The 9,201-nt window shown below is 38.2% G+C and overlaps 1 protein-coding gene across 1 annotated transcript in view; it reads right to left on the minus strand.

Annotated features, from left to right (window-relative positions):
• The window catches only part of itsn1 (intersectin 1 (SH3 domain protein)), a 66,586-nt gene extending 58,239 nt beyond the window's left edge, over window positions 1–8,347 (minus strand). The window contains exon 1 of the mRNA XM_088013151.1: window positions 8,193–8,347. The gene's annotated coding sequence lies outside the window, so the exon portion shown is untranslated. The remainder of the gene's footprint in view (window positions 1–8,192) is intronic.
• Window positions 8,348–9,201: the final 854 nt, after the last annotated feature.

The raw sequence follows: 9,201 nt of genomic DNA on the forward strand, positions 1-9,201 counted from the left end.
AGAGCAGCAACATTGCAACAGGCCGTGGCTTTTATTGCGTTTTACAAGGAAAACAACACTTAGCTAATGACAGCATTACCAGTTTGCCTCTAATGGTGTCTAACTGAGCAATTTGAGTTGCACAATCGTCATGACAACATGAGTGTGTGCAATATCAAAAATCACTTGAAAGGCTATCCCATATAACATTTATATATCTCCTTATTCTAGCAATTCCACTGCCATTTCCAGACTCGCATGGCATAATGGGGCGATGTGGGAGAGTAGGTGACAGTTTCTTCTGGCCCTCTTGGGGGTGAATAGCGGGGTGTCTTTATGCTCCCCATTATCATCCGAGTGGCGGGACAAAGTAACCAAAGGAACTAGGTCAGAGAGCTACAGAGCACCTCACACAGACACATTAGCTCCAGCTTTTTCTCAGCAATTGAGTAGCTGAGCAATGACAGGCCACCGCCTTACTGGGAAGAACTGGAGATAAGAGTAATCCTCAAATCACACAAAGCCTTTATTTACCAAACACCATGAAGAAAGTCATGTAATGCTCAAGTTTGTTCATTTTCACCAACAATGTTTTCAAAATCTAGTGAGACGTCGAGCCAAATCTCTTTTCAAAGAACTGAGCTCCTTGTGGAACAACTTGACTTTTGTGTCAACTTTTACGCAATACGTGACTAATGCATGAGCGATCATTTTCTGCTTGTGCAGCAGTAGAAAAACTGAAAGATACGGAAATTATTCAGCAGAAAAGATGCTGAGATATTTATGCAAATTACTTTCAGAAGACAAAAGTAGAGTAAAAAAAAGTTATGTTCATATCCTATATGCAAAATAAGGGAGTAGAAAAACACGGTGATGGCTGAAAGACTTGAGACAAGGATTAGGTCTCAACTTCCTGCAGGATAATGCAATGAAATGAGTTTCATCAAAGTATTTTGATGCACTGATGTGGTCTAGTCAAAGCCCATTTGCAGAAACACTTAAAAATTGCTGTTTGTCGATGCTTTCTATCTGATCTGACAGAGCTTGCAGAGAAGAATTAGTTAAAATTGATTATATCATCTGCTTAGACTTTTTTTAGTGCTAAGGAACTACATGTATACATTTATGTGCTGTTTCGATGTGTCAAACAACCTAATAGTCAACTTTAACACAAAATATATCTTAAGCTTTACAGGGTTTTCCTGTAAAGCACTGAACAGGGAACGAGCACCAATCACTCCACTGGCACCTCTGCTTGATCTCTGAAGTTTACCTTGGCACAGATCGCGCACAAGGCGCTCAGTGGGGCCTCCTTTCACTCAAACTGGCTCATCTGTATGAACATTTATATCAACCCCCAGTGAGGACTGTTTCTTGGAGAATCTATCAAGGTATGAGCCAAGTTTAAAAATCACCACTTTTGCTCTGCTAACAAAGCTCAAAGTGAACTGCAAATATAGCTGTGCATTTAGAGGTGTGCGTTGAGTGTGCAATGGGATGATATATCTTTGTGAACAAAGGATTATGTGTGGCAAGGCAAGGCAGGGCAATTTTATTTATATAGCACCTTTCAGTCAAAGACAATTCAAAGTGCTTTTACAGAAAAACAATACCAATCAGACAAGTAAAAAAAAAAAAAAAAAAAAAAAAAAAAATTCAAGAATAGGCAACTTCAAATAGAAATGTTTTAACCTTGTTTTAAATAAACTCAAAGTTGGGGCAGACTTGCAGTGAGCCGGAAGCTTATTCCAGAGGGCTGGAGCATAAAAACTAAAAACTGCTTCCCCGTATTTTGTTCTGACTCTCGGAATGACTAATAGGTTTGACTCAGTTGATCTTAAAGGTCTGGGAGGTATGTAGGGCTGAAGAAGATCCGTAATATAATCTGGGGTTTTGTTGTGTAGAGTTTTATACACCAATAAAGAGATTTTAAATTCTATTCTTTTAGCAACTGGGAGCCAGTGCAACGATCTCAGAACTGGACTGATATGATCTCTTTTTGTTTTAGTCAGGACTCTTGCAGCTGCATTCTGAAGAAGCTGCAGCTGTTTTATTGCTTTTTTTGATAATCCAGTAAAAATGGCATTACAGTAATCGAGCCTGCTAAAGACAAAGGCATGAATTAGTTTTTCAGAATCTTGTAGGGAGATCAGTCGTCTAATTTTGGAAATATTTTTTAAATGATAATATGCAGTTTTTATGATAGATTTGATGTGGCTGTCAAAGTTTAAATCTGGATCCATCATCACTCCCAAATTTTTGGCTTTATCAGAACATTTTAAGCCAATCGATTGAAGGTGGGTGATCATTTGTAATCTATGATCTTTTGGTCCAAACACTAGCACTTCAGTTTTGTTTATATTTAATTGGAGGAAATTTTGGCACATCCAGACATTAATCTGCTCGATGCATTTAGTAAGTATATGTACCTGACTGTAGTCCCCTGGCGATAGACTAATATATAACTGTGTGTCATCTGCATAATTATGATAATCTATATTATTTTGTTGTATAATTTGAAGTAGTGGAATCATGTAAATATTAAAGAGAAGAGTGGCGTCTGCATTTAGGTCTCAGCACACTGTGTGTGTCTGATTTTGCAGACTGTGCATTAGTGGACCAATGGTTCAGCCCATTGAAAAGCTTTTGTGTTCGCTTTATAATCCCTAGTTTTATTTTCATCTCATTTTATTTCTTTGTGGTGACACGGTGCATCAAACTGCACCATATCAAATGTTTTGTCTACTTAAAGTCAGCCAGAGATAATGTGCGTAGTCACACGGAGATCTAAAAACTTGCCCCATAAAGCTTGGGCAACCAAAACAGTGTCTGTGGCGCTTATTAAAGCTCAATAGACATGGGCTTATCCCTCTGATTCCAGCAAAGTTATGCCAGGTGTTTGAGGCCCCAACCAGCGGGCTTAGCAAGTTTTCTGAGGGAAACCCAGAAATATAACGATTTGTCTGCTTTGAGATGGACGTATTTGTCTTTTTCACCTGATGATTTATTGGATTTTATTTTTCTTTATTTTTAAAATGATAAGGCATACTTTTTGTCCGGAAATAGACCAACGTAATGTTGTAGTTTGGTCGCCATCCAGAAGAGGGAGTTGCTGGTCATCCTTAAGCACAGCCAAAGATTGATACAGAATTAAAGATGGCGGCAACACCCGAATGGGGAATAGAAATGGTCCAAACAGAGTCTGGTTTGGGATGTAAAATGAACTTTATGTGGTTCTGTTTGGAAATATAAACACTTAAGCTCTTAAGTTTCACCTCAATAGCATTCATTCAGCCGATGTGCTGCAAAATTTGGTTTTTAAGAAAATGGCCGCTAATAAAATAATCGACAAGATCAAGCTACTTTATATTAACCCAATTGATAACTAGCATTCCTAGTCCCAACATCAAAAAATGCATAACATTCTTATAAGTGTTTCACATGTGTACTAGAAGGCTTAATGCTCCGTTTCCCCTGAGCGCCTTGTATTTGTGGGATTAGTCTGTATAATTAGAGCAAAGGGATGTTACTGCGTAGTAAGTCTGTTGTGTACACACAGTTGTCAGAACAGGACACAAAAGAAGACTGTCCTTTCTCTCTCCCTGTTTATATTCTTTCCTCTCCATTATTCTTAATTTGTAATGAATTTAGACAAGTTAGGAACAAAACAACTGTTTTCTTGCTCTACTAAACTGAAATTCCTTAAAAACATCTCTCCAATAAGCAGGAGTGACAATCTGAAAAATCAATGAACAGGAAAAACAGCAAGCGATTTGGGATCAAATATTGCTGATGTATGATTAACATAAAAGGTGTATATTAGGTTATACAGGATGTAATTTGTTGACCGTTTCTTACACAGATGTCTTGCAGACATTGGTATATTAATACCTGCATCACCACACTCAGTTTGTCACACTTAGCTCTCTGTTGCTCTGAGACAACGACACAAAGCAGTTCAACCCACCCCATGACCTGCTTCATCACCCATCATCAGCCCCACAGAAAGCTGATGATGGCACTAAGTGTGTAACCGTTTCAGAAAAAAAAAGAAGAAAACGAGAGTATGTGATCCAGACATGCACTGCCAGCACTTTTCATGACTTCTTCTCAGGCATCAAAACGACATTTTTTTGATCAGAAATAACCTAAATAAAAGCCAAAGGAAGTGTGCAGATTAAGATAAGGAATAGAAATACACTGGACGTCAGAAGACGACTGACAAACACACACACATCAGGCTAATGACATGACAGAGGCCATGACAGAGAAGAACTGCTTCATCTCAGGCATAGTTCACATGTAGCTGAATATCTTTGAAAACAGATACCTTTTCATGTAATTTGGCCTTCCAGCCACATTAAAACTCAGTTTAAAATCATTAAAAATGATTATTTATAAAAACTCAGACCAAAATGGAGATCAGAGGAAACTCTGCATGTGTTTACAGGTGTTAATGGGAAAATTGAGATTTAGGGCCCCATGCATTACTGTTTGCAACAAATAATGCACTTATATTCACATACTTGCTTTGACTTAATGAACATTGTCTATTTCCAGGGTTTCCCTCAGTGTATCATAAGCCTGGCAAGTTACCAGCCTACACTTAATTTATTATAGTTTATTTTTCTACAGCAATAACAATGTTAATGAGTCTCTTAAATAACTTAAGTGAAGTGCAATGACAACATAGTATGGTCAGTATGTGAACACATAGAGAGGTGTGTTTTTTATTGACCAAAACTCTGTATCAATGCCTGCCTTTACAGGTCTACACACCAACAACTTCAGTAAATAAAGCAACTTAGGATCAAACAACTGAACTGCTGGATGACAGCTCTAGAGCCCCTACCACTGGGCATAGCAAGTTTTCTGGGGAGAACCCTGAGTTTATATTATAATGTGCTATTTAAAACAAGTTACATTTATACATCTGTCCACACAAATAAACCTGTGGGGCCATGTTTAATACTTAACAGGTAGAGTTGTTACGATCGATCGACCACCGATCATAATCGGCCGATTTCCCGTGAAAAAGTGTATGATCGGTGATTGCCGATCACGGTCTCTTGTTGCCGATCACCTGTATCTCATTCGCAGCCTGCATGTGCAGCTGTCTCCTCTTCTCTTCACACTCCGCAAACGTGCAGCGGTAAATCCTAAGCAGTGTGGTGTGGAACTTGAACGCTCTCAGAATAAATGGAGAAGTTTGCGTGTTGCGGTGGAAAATTACCTCGGGGGTGAAGCACATCAAAATGCATCAACACAACGAATCTAATGTGACATTTAAAAAACAAGCACAGAGTTTGGCTACATCGAGGCTCAACGCAGGAAATAGGACATCCGGAGCGGCCAGATAGTAGCGCACAACTACCAACACTCACCCGGATTAACATCACGGTCAGAAAGCTAAACAAATTAACCTGAAAAATAATTTAAGTATTCGAGCTAGTGGTGTAAGACGCTGGTTCTGTTCTCGTTGTTGAACCTCCGCCACGCGCTGCTGGTAGTAATAATATTTCACAGACGTAGCGCCGTTTCTGCTCCACCTGCAGTGAACTCTCACACCGAACCTCTGCTTAAAGCTGCAGCATGTATCTCGACTTAAAACAAGAAAAGATTTTAGATATAGATTAAAACTTTCGCTGTCCTAATACAAGACAGATAATCTCTGAAAAAATAATCGATCTCCTCTGCCTCCTCCTGTGTTCTGCAGAATTACTCAGCTCGGTCAGAAACAACCAATCAGAACCATCATTACTCAGCTAGCCAAGCTGTCAGGAAGGATTGTTTATTTTGATGCAGGCTGCGTTTGACTTTGAATGAATGTTTCCTATTTTGCTTGACATTATTTGATATAGGCAGATTTATTTGTCAGTGAAAAGTCAAAGCAACCACAAGAAGTCAGATTTCAGTACAACAATGTAAAAACTACTTCAAAAAGATAAAGAAGAGCAATTGTCATGATTGCAGAACAACTTTAGTTAAGCAAGAATTAGTAAGGCATCGTTTAGAGAGTTTTCCCTTATTGGCCAAAGGACTTTTCTCAGCTTTATACAGAGGAAAATACAAAATACCAGATTAAAAAGCAAGAAACTACCTGTGAAGCACTTCCAGTCATGCTGTGGCATGAAGTTCCCTTTTAAGCCAGGATGTGCGTGATGGGCTGTCACCAGCCCTTGTGAAGATATTTTATATCAATAATGCAACACCGCCAAGATGATAACCAAAAACTGCTTTCAATCATAATTATACGGGCTCCTTTACCTTAGATGAAGTGCACTCTACATGACTTATCTGAAAGTGGATGGATCACAGCAATTCTGGAAAAGCTATTATTGTGAAGACAATAACAGGGTTTCTGCATGTTTCACCAACTCAACATTAAAATATTGTAAGATCACCATGAAAAATTTAAGATGAGTATCGCAACAGAAATGTACAAAAGAAAACTACAAATCAATCAATCAATTGGGTTTGCCAACAGAAATGAGCCAATGATCAAGACAAACATCGCCCAGCCAACTGGTGATAAATTTGCACTTACCCGTAATGGAGTAAAAAAGCTAGCCAGCTATTAGCCAATAGTTAGCAGATAGATACAACCCCCTTGAGTCACAGAACACAGTGAATACATCTGCATGTGACTAAAAGTTTTGTCTAACAGTAAAGTCCCACAAGAAAAAATAAAACTTCATAAAATATATGAGCTTAACTAGTCCTCAAAACCTGTGGTTAACATATTTAAGGCTAACTTCTTTTTTCAATGAATTTAAGATATTTTAAGGTATTAAAATGTAAGACTTTTAAGGATGCTTTAAGGATGAATGAATAATATGAGCTACAATTTTCAATTCCATTTAATTTTCCTCCAGGATTTATACATATTTTTGAACTGATCTGATATGAACAGGGAAGTTCAGTAATTCTGGGAATATCTCCACAGATATTCCTAGAATATCTGTGGAGATATTCATTACACATAATAAAGACGACACGTAATGTAAACCTTTTGAGGGTTGAAAAGTGCTATATAAATCTGATGTCATTTCACTTCATTTCAATAAAGGTGCAAAGTGTGTTATAAATGTATTCTGAAAGCTATTCTAATCATATAATAGTTAAAGTAAGATGATGAAGAGCCTTTGACATGAAAATTTTTTCTTCATTTTGCAAAACATTAGGAGCCACTGTAGCAACTGCTCCTCACACACACAGTGTGACATTGCCTCTACTCTTAATATAAATAATTATGGCTGCTCATAGCAGGATGCATATGAGCATATTTTGAAAGCTACTCTTACAACTTCTAAGATTATTATTCTTAAAAGAGAAATAGGAATGACCTACAAAGTTCTAATCAGTGCATTTCTAATTTTGTGTGGCATTAATTATAATTTTTAAAATATATACATCAACAGCAATCCTTGAACAGTGGTGAAGCAATGCTTCACATTGTCCACTCTTTGTCCCACGTCTAGTTGATTGGGACCCTGTCACCCTGCCCCCCAACCTTCAACAGAACTGTCAGCATCCGCGTTACCATGGAGACCAGCTCTGACCGACTCCGCCTTGTAAGCCCTATCCCCCATGAACCTGATGAAGTTACACATCGGTGAGGCTTAAAGGGAGTGTACCCAGCTCTCTTGTGAGGGGGGAGCGTTTACAGTACCAGAACGGATTCTCCCTTCCTCTTTTTTATTCAGTTCGATACACAAATGGTCCTGAACCCATATAATAGCTGTTTTTGGTTTTAAGAAGGTTTTAGGAGCTTTCTTTGGATTTGACAGCTGAGACTAACATCATTATTAGTACAGACAATATATCTTTTGAAAAAATCCACACATTTTCCCTCTTAAATAGGGTAACGTGGTCAGCTTATGAGACTATTGGGACCGAGCATCATCGAGCCAGAGGTTAGCCATCAGTAACTCCGATCAGTGTTACGGGGGTCACAGAGGAGATGCACTGATTTTACATTAGCATAGTGGCTAATTCCATGACTGTGAGCGCGTTACAATCTTGTTCTCGTCGTAACATATATATCAGACACGGCCTAAAATAGCGAATGTAACAATTTAGCGTTTAAACTAGTGAACTACTCTTGTAGTAAACGAGAAACTGGCCAACCGACCGTTATCAGTAGAATTAGCATGCAGGCTAAGCTCAGGGACATTCTTTCACATCAGCCACTCTCTACAGTCTCTACTTACCTCATAGTTCAGCTTCCATCCTTAAAAGCTCTAGAAAGTAACTCTTTGTGTGTCTGTGTAACCATAAATTGTGATGTATTCTCCCAAAATGCGGCGGTTTATCACCAAAAGCCTTTCCGGTGATTCTCCCGTGGTTCAGAAATCCCAATCGAGTGACGGACAGCTGGAAAATGGGGTAACGCCATGCAAATATCGCGAGACTTCGTCTATTTTTGGTTTTAGGAAGGTATTACGCGATATCGCGAGAGCCTTGGCTTCGCCTGTACCATATAAATACAGTAAAACAAGGGGATTAGAAGCGCTTCTTAAGTCCGTTGTTCCTAAACAAAACCCAGAAAAATATGTTTTTTATGGATATGGAAACAAAATTAAATTTTTAAAAAGGCGTGATAAGTTTTAGTTTATTTTTCGGCCTAATAAGAAACAGAAAATGTTTATTGACGGATTTCTATTTTAGCTGCAATGACCTTTTTTAGTACATACGACGTACCATGTAATACAGAAAACGCCGAGTTAGATTATTGTGTAAATTCGCAAATTTATTAACTGACACTTGGAATAAAAAGTGGAGAGATTTAATAACTGGACTTGTAACTGTTCTATTACAATTGCAACACATTGGTCACATTCACCATTGATCAGTTATTGAATGCATTTGATTTCCTGTGCCTGGTGAGTACCAATATATTCATAATGTTGAGGTAGTGTGGTTGAAGTTAGTCCATCTTCTGATTCACACGTGATGATCTGCAGCCAAATGTCACTTGTATGCTTTAAACTGCATCCCTTTAGACTAGGATGCAGTTTAAAGCTGGGGTGGAAATTGTCTATCTTTACTATGTACATTATGGAAAGGTTCGAATTGTATAAAAATAGATAATTCTACAGTTTCAAAACTGTGGGAAATATTTTTGAGGTTTATTAATAGCTTACTAAAGGTTCCTGAAATTTTAAAATGCATCGATAAATTGTACGTGTTGCGTTCTCCGGCAGAGGGAGATGTTGTCAT

Source organism: Poecilia mexicana, unplaced genomic scaffold, assembly GCF_051168715.1.
Source record: "Poecilia mexicana isolate PSO_F unplaced genomic scaffold, ASM5116871v1 scaffold_15, whole genome shotgun sequence".
NCBI lineage: Eukaryota > Metazoa > Chordata > Actinopteri > Cyprinodontiformes > Poeciliidae > Poecilia > Poecilia mexicana.